The following is a 15,874-nucleotide window of genomic DNA, read 5'->3' as shown; positions in this document are numbered from 1 at the left end:
TCTTTTTATTAACTTTCACATTCATGTTTTTGAATGCAATATTTTTATTATCCCTTGCTTGATATCCAAGTCCTTTCTTACACAAAACACATAAGATTCTGTCGAAAGCCCAGAAATAAACCCACACATCTATGGACAGCTAATCTTTGACAAAGGAGCCAAGAACATACAATGGGGAAAAGAAAGTCTCTTCAACAAATGGTGTTGGGAAAACTGGATAGCCACATGCAAAAAAATGAAAGTAGACCCTTACCTTACACCATGCACAAAAATTAACTCCAAATGGATTAAAGACTTGAATGTAAGACCTGAAACTATGAAACTTCTAGAAGAAAACATAGGCAGTTCGCTCTTCCACATGGGTCTTAGCAACATCTTTTCAAACACCACATCTGACCGGGCAAGAGAAACAATAGAAAAAATAAACAAATGGGACTACATCAAACTAAAAAGCTTCTGCACAGCAAAGGAAACCATCAACAAAATGGAAAGACAACCTAACAATTGGGAGAAGATATTTGCAAACCATACATCTGATAAGGGCTTAATCTCCAAAATATATAAAGAACTCATGCATCTCAACAACAAAAAAACTACCAACCCAATTAAAAAATGGGCAAAAGACCTGAACAGACATTTCTCCAAAGAAGATATACAGATGGCCAACAGACACATGAAAAGATGTTCAAAATCACTAACTATCAGGGAAATGCAAATCAAAACTACAATGAGATATCACCTCACGCCCTTCAGAATGGCTATAATTAACAAGACAGGAAACAATATGTGTTGGAGAGGATGTGGAGAAAAGGGAACTCTCATACATTGCTGGTGGGAGTGCAAACTGGTGCAGCCACTATGGAAAACAGTACGGAGATTCCTCAAAAAATCAAGGATAGAACTACCATATGATCCAGCTATTCCACTGCTGGGTATTTATCCAAAGAACTTGAAAACACCAATTTGCAAAGGTACATGCACCCCTATGTTCATTGCAGCGTTATTCACAATAGCCAAGACTTGGAAGCAACCTAAGTGCCCGTCAAGGGACGAATGGATAAAGAAGCTGTGGTATATATACACAATGGAATACTACTCAGCCATAAGAAACGATGAAATCCAGCCATTTGTGACAACATGGATGGACATTGAGGGTATAATGCAAAGTGAAATAAGTCAGAGGGAGAAGGTCAAATACCGTATGATTTCCTTCATTAAGTAGTAGATAATAACAACAATAAACAAACACATAGGGACAGAGAGTGGATTGGTGGTTACCAGAGGGGAAGGGGGGAGGGAGGAGGGTGAAAGGGATAATTCGGCACATGTGTGTGGTGATGGGTTGTAATTAGTATTTTGGTGGTGAACATGATGTAGTCCATGCAGAAATAGAAGTACAATGACGTACACCTGAAATTTTTACAATGTTATAAACCAATGTTACTGCAATAAACAAAAAATTAAAAAAAAAAAAACACATAAGATTCTGACATCTTTAGTCAGATTGAGCATATGTTAATTTCATCTGTTAGCTTTGATGTCATTAATGAAAACTAATCAAAGTAGTGGTTAACAGTGAAAAGTTACAAATATACCAATGAGCGGAATGGTGAAATATGAAAATAAAAGAATTTATTTTTGTACTAAGTTTACTTAATTTTTTATTTAAGCCAGAGCAATGAATATGCATGGATATACTAGAGAAAAAAACTTCTATTTCTTCCATATTCTCTTCTGACTCTTTCAGACTTTTTAGATCAGCAGTGCGTAATGTGCATTGGGTCAACATTACATAAAAATGATCTGGAGGGTGATTCTGCAACCTGAGAATACATGTTTTAAGTCCTATATTCCTACAATGGTTCCTGGCACAAATTTAAAGGTTCAATAAATGGTTGTTGAATGGATGAATAATATCAAAAGAGCAGAGCAACATTTTGAAACAAAATGAAGTTACAGTTTTTCTAGAAATCTTCTGAAGTTTTAGCCAAACTAAATATCCTCATACAGTAAAGAAGTTTATTTCACTGTATAGTTTTTATTTCCTTTGTTTTTATATAATCTCATTGCATGCTGTTTTGAAACTGAAATTATAATCACAATAATGTAAACAATATACTTTCTTTATTTACTAGGGAGTTTTAAGAGGAAAAGACAGGAATGAAAATAACACAAAATGATTCATGAAATCCAACCTAACAGAAGAAGGGCAAAGAACATATCCTGTAGGGTTTATTAGCAATATTTAAACCAACAATAAGAACATAACTGTCAGAGTCTGTGGGAAGACTCAGGTGATACAAGGATAGACTGGGCTAAGATTTCACGAAGTCCCTATGTGCCAAATATTTCTAAACTCTCTGAGTCCGGGCTGATCTGATTAGTTTCTTACAGATTCTGTCAAAGCAAAAATGGCTCTGGATAAAGGTGAACAGGCAAGGAAGGCTACTGCAATAGTGGGGAGAGGTCACAGCTCAGTTTGAGCTCTACTTCCCCAGGCAACAAAGGGCTGGAATGTTTTTAAACAGGGTGGGCTGGGGGTGGATCTTAGGCCACTTGTGTTTGCTAATTGACTTTACACAAATGAAAAGTAAACTTTCTCCTATTGCCCTCACTGGAGATAGTTTTTCAACTTAAAGTAAGGGGCCCATCAAAATTAGGCTCCTACTCTCTCAACTGAAACTGGGAGATGGGGGCACTATGGCCCTTGATGGCTCCCAGACACTTAAGAAAGATAGCCCTGGCTTACAAAACTGGCAAAAGGCCAGTCCTAAAAGATTTGCATCACAATGGGGCAGAGAAAGCATTTACAATTATAAATTTTCTAAAGTAAATGCTTTAAGAAAAAGGAGATGGGACCTGGAGTCAGGAAGAAGGCTCCCTAAAGTTTAGTCAAGCTGAGGGGAACATTAAGACCATACTGGTCAGTTCCTAATATATAACCTGGTTAATATCAATGTCCTCTTTATAGGAGAATTATTTATTTGAATCCCCTCACTTATGAGTTTGTGTAGCGAACCAACATTCAACTGCTCATGAAAATATGTATAATAAATAGCCACTTAAAAACTCAATCTCCATTCACTCTTTTCTGCCTTTTTACACTAAAGTCTATCTCTGCCTTTCATACCAATATTGTATTAGTCAGTTCACTGATTACAATGCAGATAAAATGTAAATTGACTATAAAACAAAATTGCAAATTTTACTATAGATAGGGGGCTTCCTAAAGTTCATGAGACTGATGTAGGAGAATTCAAATCACACACATAAAAATGGTTAGACCAATTCAGAGGAAGAGAAATTGACAAGAATGATAACACAGGCATTTCAAAATAAAATTATTTGAATTTCAAATAATCAAAAGAGTTAATTGGAACAACTGATAGTGCTCTTAAATTATTTTTTGTTGTTAAAATGTCTTTCATTGGGGGCCAGCCGGGTGGCATAGCAGTTAAGTTCGCGCACTCCCCCTCTGCAGCCCAGGGTTCACAGGTTCAGATCCCGGGCGCACACTGATGCACCACTTGTCAAGCCATGCTGTGGCGGCGTCCCATGTAAAGTAGAGGATGGGCACGGATGTTAGCTCAGGGCCAATCTTCCTCAGCAAAAGGAGGAAGACTGGCATTGGATGTTAGCTCAGGGCTAATCTTCCTCACACACACACAAAAAAATGTCTTTCATTGTGTTAATACTGTAAAAGCAGAATGATATCATGTTATCAAACAATTTTATTGGAAGAATCATGTCAATATTTTGGCAGATAATTTGAAAAATTAGAGAATATAGTTGCAATTACAAACAAAATTCTGTTATAAATGAAAATAAACATTTCTTAATTTGTTTTATTTTTCTAGACAAAGTCCTAATGGTTCTTCTTTTTCAGTTAATTTTGCCATGTTGTTTTCTACCATAAGTGAATTCACTTTAATAGACTTTTCTCACAGACAAATTACCTTCAGTATCTTTTATATACAAGTTCCTAATTCCTGGCCTCAGATTTCAACTTCAGACTTGATATCTTCATCTCCCTCTGTCCACTTCTCCTCCACATTCAAAAGTGACCCTCCTTTTGGGGCACTGAATTGACCTTTTACCAATAAATCTACTTGGTTCTGGTTTAGTTCTCCTGAAATGTGTTATTCTTTTTTTTTTTTTTTTAATTCTGACTTAATTTGATGCCTCCTCCAAATCCTGACATATTAGGTATATAACATACGCCATATTTCCTACAAAAATAATATATTAGTATATAATATTTTTCACGTAATGTCAAAAGGAAAGATTCTACACCTTTTCCCCACTTGTGTGGGCTTTTAGCAGTCTGAGGTTGAAGAGAAGTCGCTAGTGTCCCAAAATTTGAAGAAAAACATGTATGAACAGGGCATACCTAGGCCCTCTAAGATTTATAGTCACTGCCCCCTCCAATTATAATCATGATACCTGGTGCCTTTGCCCTCACCTTCGTGTACTTTGTGATGCAGAAATAGGAAATTCCTTGTAACTCCCCACAGAAGCTATATGGGCTGTTCTCTGAGCTTACAATTCTTCACTCACACCCCCATTCTCCATTCCCTTGACCCACTCTCATTCACAATTCAAATCCTCTGGGACCCCACCTCTGACCCATAGACAATCACCGCGCAACCTCTGAACTGTGAGCACATTTAACCTCTAAGCCTCACAAAGTGCCTGACACACAGCAGGTAACGAATTAATTAACTAACTAATTAATTCAACAAACATCTATAACAGCAACAGTGAAACACAGCATATCCTTTGAAATAATTAAAATAAGAATCAGACCAGGTTGGTGAAAAGGACGATTTGAGAAGAAATAAAAATTGGCCGTACAAATAACACAGATATTATTTTTCCAGCAGCAACTCATTTTAGTTCCTCCTTTCTCTGCGACAAAATCGGTCTCCTGCTTAAAATTCTTACTCTGTGTGTGTTGGGAGGAGTGGGCGGGAGTGGAAAGGGTTATTTCCAGTAGTATTAGTTGAAACCACACATCCTGTGCAGCGTGAATAGACGGTCACACAAGAAGTCACAGTCTAAATCCACCTGCTGCAATGACAAGACTCAAGAATTCTCCAGTAGTGGGAGTTTCAGTCAACAATTACTTAAATGTTCATATCCGTGAGCTACCCAAGACTTAGGAATGACAGGTCTGGCATAATTTCTCAAGGGTCAGTATATTGGGAACAAGCAATAAGTATTTATAAGTAAAATATAAGTGTTATGTTAGAATAGCTATGAACAAAGAATGCTTCCATTTGAAATGAAGATAATTCAAACTTTGGCTAAGATGTGTTTTTCCCATGACAGTGCTCCTCAGATAAAAAGATGCATTGAACTGTTTGCCTGTCTATCATATTTGCTAAAATAATATAGTATTCTTAAGACTATCATTTAAGTATATGAAAGAACCTCCCTGAACATTTTATACACACAGTTCGTCTAAGATAGATGTTAAGCCTTCTAGCTATTATCTCCTAATGTGCATACAATGTATTTGACAGTTATTTTGATATGTTTGCGACACATTCATGCCTTCCAGCTAAGCATGCACTGTTCAATTTGGAGACCTTAAATAAGCTCTCAGTATTTTTGAGAGCTAATTAAAACTTCATTATTAGTACAACAGCCTTACCACATTACTGACGTGATAAGAAACCCAGTAACTGGCAGTGTCTGTGTAGGTCTTTCAACTGACACTTATAATTAAGTTGCATGGAACCCACTGCCCTCTAGAATCTCTTTTTAACAAGAAAACAAAATAGTAAAGCATGAAGTGCAAGGGTGATTTATGTTGAAGTGCAGGGTTGATTTACATTGACGTATAGGCAAAGCCTGGATTCTGTCACAGATTTTCAAATTTTCAAATTTCCTTTATAGCCAGAAAAATAATTGTATTTGAAATACATTTTTAAAAATTTACTTTTTGAGGAGGGTGTATATATAGTTACCCTTTTTTCTTGTATTATCTGTTTTTATACAAATGAATGATATATCTTCCAATAATGAATTCAATTTATGAAAAATGAATCCAATAACTTAACCTGTCCAAATGGGGAAGAAAGATAAGTACTCATATAATTAACTCTTTTGCTGTTGATAAATCGTTAACAGTTACTTTTTAATATAAGCTAGCATCCTCCCATCAGTCAACATCACTTCTAGGCAATTTTCACAGACATGTTGTTGTGTGTTATGGGAATGTCAGTGAACTTTAATATTATGTAGAACAAAATATAATTAGGAAGGAAATTCTTTGGGGAACAGCAATATGTGATGTATCAAGTTGCAAAGAAAAAGAGTTACAGTTCTGTGTTATTTGTTTAAAGTTGTTTATGCTGATTAAGCATATTAGATGAAAAATATCCTAAATTTTTTATAGTTTCTCCATACAAACAGATTACTGTCAATGACTTGGGATAATTTTTAATTAAATCACAAATTATACTAATTATAGCAAAAATATGCCCCTGTTACTACCTTAATGAAAAGATACTTTTTGCAAATATTATAAGAATAGGGATATCAAAGATTAAAGTGATTGCCATGAAAACAGATAACCTACAAAAAGAGCATCAAATAAGAAAACACATCTCAGCAAATGTTCCTCAACTCCTTGCCTCAAAATACAACTCTTTGATTGTGCCCGAAATATAGTGACTTTTCTTATTTGTAACTATCCGTACTCTCTCATGTTTGATGACTGATCTAAAGTAGCTATTGAAGTGGCATGAATAAACAAAATTAGTAAGTAAGAATTAAATGCCCCTAGGAACCCCTATGAAATATTTCTAATATTTCAATCGAAAGGTGCTAAACTCATCACATGTACATGAAATCACTCCTGAAAGGCTTGCTAATAGATGTGTCCTAATGGGAAATTTTCTAATCCATTTCAAGCTATCACATAAAAGTCTCTAAAATAAACGAGTCCATCAATTCATTTTTAGAAAGATATGTATACTCTGACAATCTGTGAAAATTATGCTTTTCTTAGTCTTTTTTTCCTTTTACTGAATAAATAATATAGCTGTTTTTGACATTCTTTTTGCCTGAAACATTTGAGCACCTACTATCAGCTTAGAAACTCATATCTTATTTAATTTAAATAGTTAAGAAAGGTTATAATTCTGAAGAGCATTAGAATAGTAAAAAGAGAATATTAAAATGCTTGTTTTCTAATAAAACTTTTATTGTATCTATTATTAATCATGACTCTGATTGTCATAGGTCAAAAAATACTGGTTCTTGTTCATAATCTTAGGAAAAAATGGAAACTTAAAATTATTATTTATTACAGAACATTTAATATATGTACCTTAAGTTAATTTGAGTGAGGAACTTATTTTAAAAGTTTGAATATGTAAACATATTACTATTGAAATCTTTAAGAGTTTTTATATATATCTTTCCAGATTTTTATATGTATCTAGAGATAAAATAATTCATGTTTACAAAATCATGTCATATAATACACTTAATTTTTTTTCTACTTAATACTACATCAAAGTTATATTTCGATTGTGGTATATATGTATATTTATATCTCATTTATTTTTATCAGCTACATTGTTTTCCATTATATAGGTACACTCTAATTTATTTCACAAACCTTTTATTGATGGACAATAGTTTCCAACTGTGCTCTGTTACAAATAATGCTTCATGAACATTTATGAAGACATCTTTAAATAAGTACATGAATTTCTACAAACTATATATCCAAAAGTAAAATTAATATAAAGAACATAAATTAACTATTGCATATTGCATAGTGAAGCATATGTAAGATTTCAGCTCCCAGCTGCTCCTTCAGCCAAATGCCTTATGCAGGCCCAATTACATGTAAAGTCATGGGCCTAACTTTCCATCACAAATGAACAATATAGCATTACCTTTTATTTTTAACTTTGAAAAATTTTTGGGAATATTAATACTATTGCTAATTGTTTTCTTATTTGGCACAACATAGTGTCAATTGATAATAAATTAGTATTTGCTTTGCTATATTCAGGAATTAAACTAAGAATATTTTCCTACGTAATTTCCCAAATATTAAATCTTCTAAACTGTATCATGCACTGAAACATAATAAAATCAATGTAAAAGAAAAATTATTTTGGAAAATATTATTTAATTACAAAGGCACTTGTAGAATTACCTAACATTTGAGGTTTGGAATCTTCATTCCCTATTGAAGATTTTACTTTCATCTTCGACTTTCCTTGCATTTGTACATGTACTTTAGATGCATTAGCCTGAAGCCGTGCCAACTTTTTATCATTAAGAAAGTAAAACAGGTAGATGGGAAACTACCAGGGAAAAACACTAAAATTATATGGAAAGTAGCACTAAACTCATTAGGTGAAACATTTTGTTATTATGTTAAGACAGTACCTCAGAACGACACCAGAAATTGGTGGATTTTCTCAGAATAGTATATTCGATAAGAAATATAAAAATAATGTATTAGTTTGGGTCCTCTGAAAAGCAGACACCCAGAGTATTAATTGTGCAAAGATTTTTTTAGGGAAAAGGGGTCATTGTACGTCTGGATACAAGGCTTTTGCTAGATTTATGTATTATGAATATGTTTTCCCAGTCTGTGATTGGTCTTTTCATTTTCTTAGTGGTGTCCTGTGAAGAAAAGATGCTTTGAATTTTTATGTATTATACTTTTATCAATTTTTTTATTGCTACTACTTTTTGTGTCCTGTCTAATAAAATGTTGACTATTTCAAGATAGTGGATATTTTCTCCTATGCATTCCTCTAGAAGTCTAAGAATAGCACCTACATTTAGGTATATGACTCATTGTTAATTAGTTTTTGTGTACAGTGTGAGGTAAGGGTCAACGTTCATTTTCCACATATGGATATCATTGTCCCAGCTCTGTTTGTTGAAAAGACTATCCTCTTCTCCACTGAATGACGTTGGTAGCTTTGTGAAAAGTCAGTTATCCATATATGTGTGAGTCTACCTGTGGACTCTTGGTTTTGTACTCTTCACCTATATGTTTATATTTACAGCTATACTGCACTGGCTTTATTAATTAAGCATTATAGTAATTATCGAACATGGTATATCTCTCCAGAGTATATCTGGTATCATGGTATATTTTTCCAGAGTATATCTGATTTTTTACAGAAATATTTTGCAATTTTATGTGTAGAAAGTGTGCATAACTTTTATTATATTTAACTGTTAGTATTTTAAGTCTTCAATGTTATTTTAAATGATATTACTTTTATAAGTTATTTTCCAAATTTTGATGCTAGCACATGGAATTCTTATGTTTTTGTATTAATCTTGTATCCTGTGACCTTGTTAAATTCATTCATTACTTACATAGTTTCTTTTTTTTTTTTTTGGTGAGGAGGATTGGTACTGAGCTAACATCTGTTGCCAATCTTCCTATTTTTCCTTGAGGAGGAAGATTGTCACTGAGGTAACGTCTGTGCCAGTATTCCTCTATTTTGTATGTGGGATGACGCCACAGCATGGCTTGATGAGCAGTGTGTAGGTCTGAGCCCAGGATCCGAACCCATGAACCCTGGGCCACCAAAGCGGAGCATGCGAACTTAATCACTACGCCACCGGGACACTCCTCTTTATAGATCTTTTTAAAAGATTGATTAGGATTGTTTAAATGAACAATCATATCATCTATAAATACAGACAGATTGACTTTTTCTTTCCCAAACTTTATACTTCTGTTTATTCTTGTCTTATTGCATTGGCTAGGATTCCCAGCATGATGTTGAATAAAAGCGTGAAAACTGATATCCTTTCCTTGTTTGCAAATCAAAGGGACAACCATCTGTCCTTTGCCCTTAAGTATTACATCAGGCATAGGTTATCATAGATGGTCATTATCAATTTGATGTAGTTTGCTTCCAATCCATTTTTCTTGAGAGTGTTTTATCATTAACAGATGTTGGATTTAGTAAATGATTTTTTTTACATCAATTAAGATAATCACATACAGTGGTATGCATTGATTGATTTTTGAATATTGAACCAATCTTGCTTTCCTAGGATAAACCCCTCTTAGTCATAATATATTATCTCTATGTAAGTATTATTGGATTTAATTTTTGAATTAATTATTGTGTCTATATTCATTATAAATATTTGTGTATAATTTTATTTTCTTGCAATTTTTATCTGGCTTTGGTAAATATTCTAAAGCCTTACATTGTTAAAGAGGAGAGTGAAGATATTGAATGACATTATATACTAAGAAAGATACACACTTCAAAATCTCTAATAGTAACCAGCAAAAATATTACTTAGAGTATTTAAATTGTAAGAAACAAAAAATGCAATAAGAACACGCTAAGACTTCAAGGACAACCTTAAATCAATAGCAAAGAGGGCAGAAAAGGAGGAAGAAAAAACAATATTGATAAATATAGGTAAGTTTTTAGACATTTTGTTTAAGGTGGGTCTTGTTTCTTGGATTAGTGTTTCCATTCTCTAACAGTTAACTAATGCCTTTCTCCTTAATTAGTCTGCAAGGAAATGTGAGCAAGTATTTTATCTTCAAACTGTCTTTAGAAAACCTAAATTGACTAGCTCAGTATCTGGGAAATGGTATGTGTTCAGGAAAGCTTCTTTGATTCTTCTCAATGTTAAATACTTGGTTGGTAAATGTCTAGTAACAAGGGAAGAAAGCAAAAAGCACATTCCCTCATTAGAATTATATGTATTATATATTTTCATTCAAGTCTGATAATTCTTCCCTTAATGAACCATCAGTGACTTTTATTGAATCACATTCTGTATTTAATTAGTATTTTTGAATTGAGGCTATTCTCATTTTACAAGTTAACTGTGGAAATACCTTGTGGACATTTGACTAATATTTTAATTAAAGCACAGAGTCATATGAAAGACATACTTCTTATCTTGGATAATTATGAGCTATTGATAATTATCCATCCCTACTAAATAAAGTTTTTGGTAGTATGATTATGCAGTGGCAAATAAGAATTATAAGCAAATAATTATCTACTACTTTAATGAAATTCCTCCTTTTACTTTATTTTCTTATGTTATTTATACCTTGGTTTGAGCAAAAAAAAATCACCTTTCAGTACAGTCATAAATGCTTACTATTCATAGATATGTTTAAAGATTTGAATATGTGAATTTTTCAGTCATTGTTTTTCTTGAAATCCAGGTTCACTATTTTAAGCTTTCACATAACTACAGATCTAAAGAAAGATTTTGCAAGTTATCAAATAATTATTTTTTACAAAAGCAGGACCCCAATTAATAAGTTGATTAATTATTCCATACTTAAAGTTCACTATATAAGACCATATACATTAAATACAATAGCAATTAAGTGGAAATCTGCATGCATTAAAGTTTACTCAAGCACAAGAGTGAGCATAACACTGTTTATTTCTGAGTCTAAGACAGTTTCATAACTGGGAGTACCAGGATGACCACATTATACCCCAGAGTCTCTGCTATATCTTTGTACCATGCAGAGTCATGTGGGCAGGTCCAGGTTTGTGTGCATGGCTGCACACAAGTGCAGGAATGCGAGTGCCAAGCAAAATGATGCCTTTCCCCCAAAGTACAAATATTATGAAGAAATGTTAGTTCTCATTCATAAGGAAAATGAATGTGCTGCATTGATTGTTACTATTTTTGGATAAGATACCCAGATGTCATGGGGCATTTATGGTACTATTGTTACAAGGAAATATGATAAAAAGCAATTAATTACTCTTGCTTCAAGGAATAACATACTATGATGCAAAAGTTGCCAAAATACGCAATCTTTTCACTTCCACTGTCATTAGGAAATGTCCAGATGTCATAGTTTATTTAATGTTACAAAATCTGAACATGATATTTGGAATGTAACCTAAAATTTAAGTGAAGAATTCATTCAATATATCAAATGTTAAATTCCTTAATTCTCAAAATATAAAATTAATTAAAATAAGATAAATGGCTCTAATATGAAGGAGTAATCTAAAGAATTGGCTGGGAGAAAAGTTCTAGGTTTTAAAGCCTTATCACTGCCATGGACTTTGCACCAGATCAATTTCACCTTTATTTTTCCCGGTATACTAACTGATAAAATGGGCACGGTAGCCTTTATCCAAAAGAGGATGCTTCATAGGATGAATAACTAAAACGGTTGGCAAGTGCTTGTTAATTAGAATGGTTCCACAATTGCCAGAAAATAATAACCCTTTTATTCAAAATTGAATGCCCAGAGGTTAATTGATTTGCCAAGGTCTCAAGCATTATTAGTATGTATAGTATAGTATTCAGATTGCTAAACACTTTTATCTGTTAAATATTTATGAGGCATTGAAGTTCCAAAATCAAGTAAATTATATAAAACAATTTGCTCTTCATTTGATCAGATATAATTTTGTGCTTTAGCCATTTTATGTAGGCAGGTGAAGCAATATAACACAACCCTGATAACCTTGATAAAGAAGAAATACCAGGGCCACAGAATATTTGAACTGCAGTTCATGTTTTAAAACAATCCCACTGACTATTGATATATTTCTGATTATAGTTTTCATATTAGGAGGTGATTTTCATAGTTACTTGTGCTTAGAAATAGACTCACAATCTCCAAGTGTCAGGAATTTAGTCTTAATAAGAATAATACTAATAATAGCAATTACATTACATTAGTATAATACTTTATTCTTTACTAAATACTTTCTATCAATGTTATCAAATAAGGCAATTTTATAAAATTGGGCACTTAAGAAAGCAGTTCATTATAAGATAATTTCTAAATTTTTGAATTTTAAAATGTATTTAAGGAAATGAAAGAGTAAGGAAAAACTGTGAAAATAAATTAAAATATGTATCCATATAATGCAAAAATAAGCAAACAAAAAAGAAACAAGTTCACCCCACAATTTTGCCATTTCTGAGTGTTCTATCAATGGTGTGAGAGATGGTAGTCAATAAGAACAGGTACAAAAGCATGCCAATATGCATCATGGTTAGTAAACTTCTTCTCATTCAGAGGTTTTTGTTGTTCTGGGACTAATTTTATCCTTGAGGCCCTGGTATACATATTTTAGCAGATTTTACCAACAGTACCACAATGATAACAACGAATTATTTTTTCTGTTTCAAGAAATACTTTTCAATCATTTGAACAAATACTCTAAATGAACTTAGATGTTTTATTTAAGTTTATAAAATATATTTAAAACTAATATAACTGATTAGTATATGTTTATTTATAATTTTTAAAAAATAAGAGTATCTTCAAAAACATTAAGAATATCTTCTTTTCTCTTCAATCTTGATAGGAATGATTAGAAGACAAATATCTTTCGGATAAATATGGTCCTGTCTAGGGTATGTATGTTATTGGACTATCGAGGCTGTTCTAGAACTTTTCTAAAACCACATAGTATATGGCACAGTTCCTCACACATGGTAGAGTCTCTATAAATGCAAATACCCTTTCTCCAGCCTATCTCCTACCCTTTCTCCAACTCTCTCTCTCTCAGATCCTTTCCACTGGCTCCTCCTCTTAGTCTACAAACGTCTTCAACTTTTGTTCTAATGTAGAAAAAAGAAAAGAATGAAGTCAAACAACCTCACTAATTTACTGCAACCTTCTTGATTGTCTTCTCTTCTCTCCCTCTCTTCCAAGTTATTTCTTTTGTTCTCCCCCTTGCTCTCTCACACACACCATCGCCAACTATTTTTTTAAAGTATACTTTATAAGCACACCTTTATATTCTAATTAGATGTAATCTCCACAAAGTTAGAGACTATATCTCTTTTGTTGCCCCTTGCTTATTGTATCCTCTGTACAATAAGAATGAACTTGATAAATATCTGTTAAATAAATGAACTTTCACCATATACTTGTATTTATGTGACTTCTCTTTGCATTATTCTATTTAAAATTCTGTTTTAAATTTTGACCATGAACCCACCTCTAAAGGTAATCTCAAGTATCATGTTCTTGCAGTAATTGACCCTCCTCCTCCCCTTATGCTGGTTTTCCTAATATTTCTGACTGTTTTTTGTTTTGTTTTAATTTTCTCTTGCATGTTTTCTTAGCCTGACAACTGGATTTAGACATTTTCTTTGAATTTATCCTTGGCTCTCTCTTCTCTTTCTTTCTATTTACTCACTGAGCAACCACATACAATCTTTTCCTCTTCATTGATCACTCACGGTTTATGGCTCCCATATCTCTATTTTCAGCTCTGATCTTTCTCCAGAGCTCGAGAATCCAATTTCTGTCTGCCTGCTACACACCTCATCTAGACATCCACTTTCAGTTCAAAAGTGGGCTCTCATCTTTTCAATCTTGTCCTCTGTACATGAGAAGTTGTAGATTTCTGTTGGTTTTCATCCAGCCCTCTCTACTGTTTTCCTTGGCATTCCACTATCTCAGGCCATTAGAATCATTCCACAAGTTATTTCTTCCTTCATCCTGATCCTGACTAGTAATTACTTCCATATGTTTCATGTTTCAAAGCTAGAAGAGAGAAAAAAAGCCTCTCTTATAGGGATGTACCTAGAACATAGCTTAGAGAGACTTTAGATAAAAGATGTGGATTAATAATACATTAAGACAAGGTCATATTGGAAGAAACAGTGAAAGTAATCAGGAGCTTCAAATACAAATAATTTACATTTCTTAAACTATTTCCTTACATTTGTAACTTATTTATATTTACATTTATAAATTCTCAGTCTATAAATATGTGCATAGTTCATTTGCAAATTTATTTTAGTGTTAAAAAGTAAAAGTGATTGGCGGGAATAGGCCTTAAGGACATAGCATCGATGCCTTGTAGAAGTCAGTACACATGAAGACAATGACACTTACAATTCTGTACAGTGGAAATTGCTTAAACTGTAAATACAAGATACTTGTGTCTTGGAAAGCTCTGAGGAGTTGATGGGAAAGGAAATTTTCTCAATTTTCCATTCTGAGTGATAGGCAGTGGTTGGTGGCAGCTGCCTGGAGATCTGTGCTGAAATAGCTATTGAGGTTGCGTCCAGGCTCAATGGGAAAGATTGCAATAATCGAATAGTAATATCTGCCTGGGCACTAGGGGTGTGAAGAACGATTCAGAGTGGTAGCACTTTATTTGTTCAAACTAAGTTTTTTCAGGCTTCCACGTGCTACCTCATCCTGACATTTGGTGAATGTTCACGTAATCATATCAATTACGATTTTACAGACTCTGGCTTTGTTTCCACTTGTCCTTTTAAATTTTTCTCTATATTACATACTTTTCCAGAAAGTATATACCGACTATTGGCATACATTTCATCATTCCATCTAGGCACAGACCTATCTCTGGTTAATTCAATTACAGTCCAATTACAGGATTATATTCATATTTATTCTCTCTCTCTAGATGATACCATTCTTCCTGATATTCCAAATTCCTTTGATCTCTTTGGTATTAGTGCCACATTTTGCCAATATTCTCTGGGGACAGAAGATTTACTTCTGCCTTAACCAAGTAATAACTAAAGCTCAGCAACATGAAAATGTTTGGATTGCATTTCAATAAGTTAATTTACTTTTACCTCTTATTTGAAAATTTATTTGCACTTTCAAAGAGCTTAAAAATTTCTGAAAATATTCTTCATCTTTTTAAAATCACTGAACTGAGAATTCATCAGTTCAGAAAATATATGAAAATCTAGGAAAGAAAAAATGTCAGCATCGTTCCATGTTTTTCACTTCTTTTTGGTATCCTTAATGTCTGAGTTTCTCAAGGCTCAATACTAGACCCTGCTCATCTCTATTCTCTTTCATTGGTTATAAACATTGGTTCTTATGGCTTTAAATATCATCTACATGTTCATG

The sequence above is a fragment of the Diceros bicornis genome, chromosome 3, assembly GCF_020826845.1.
Source record: "Diceros bicornis minor isolate mBicDic1 chromosome 3, mDicBic1.mat.cur, whole genome shotgun sequence".
Classification (NCBI taxonomy): domain Eukaryota; kingdom Metazoa; phylum Chordata; class Mammalia; order Perissodactyla; family Rhinocerotidae; genus Diceros; species Diceros bicornis.
This window is presented reverse-complemented; position numbering follows the sequence as displayed.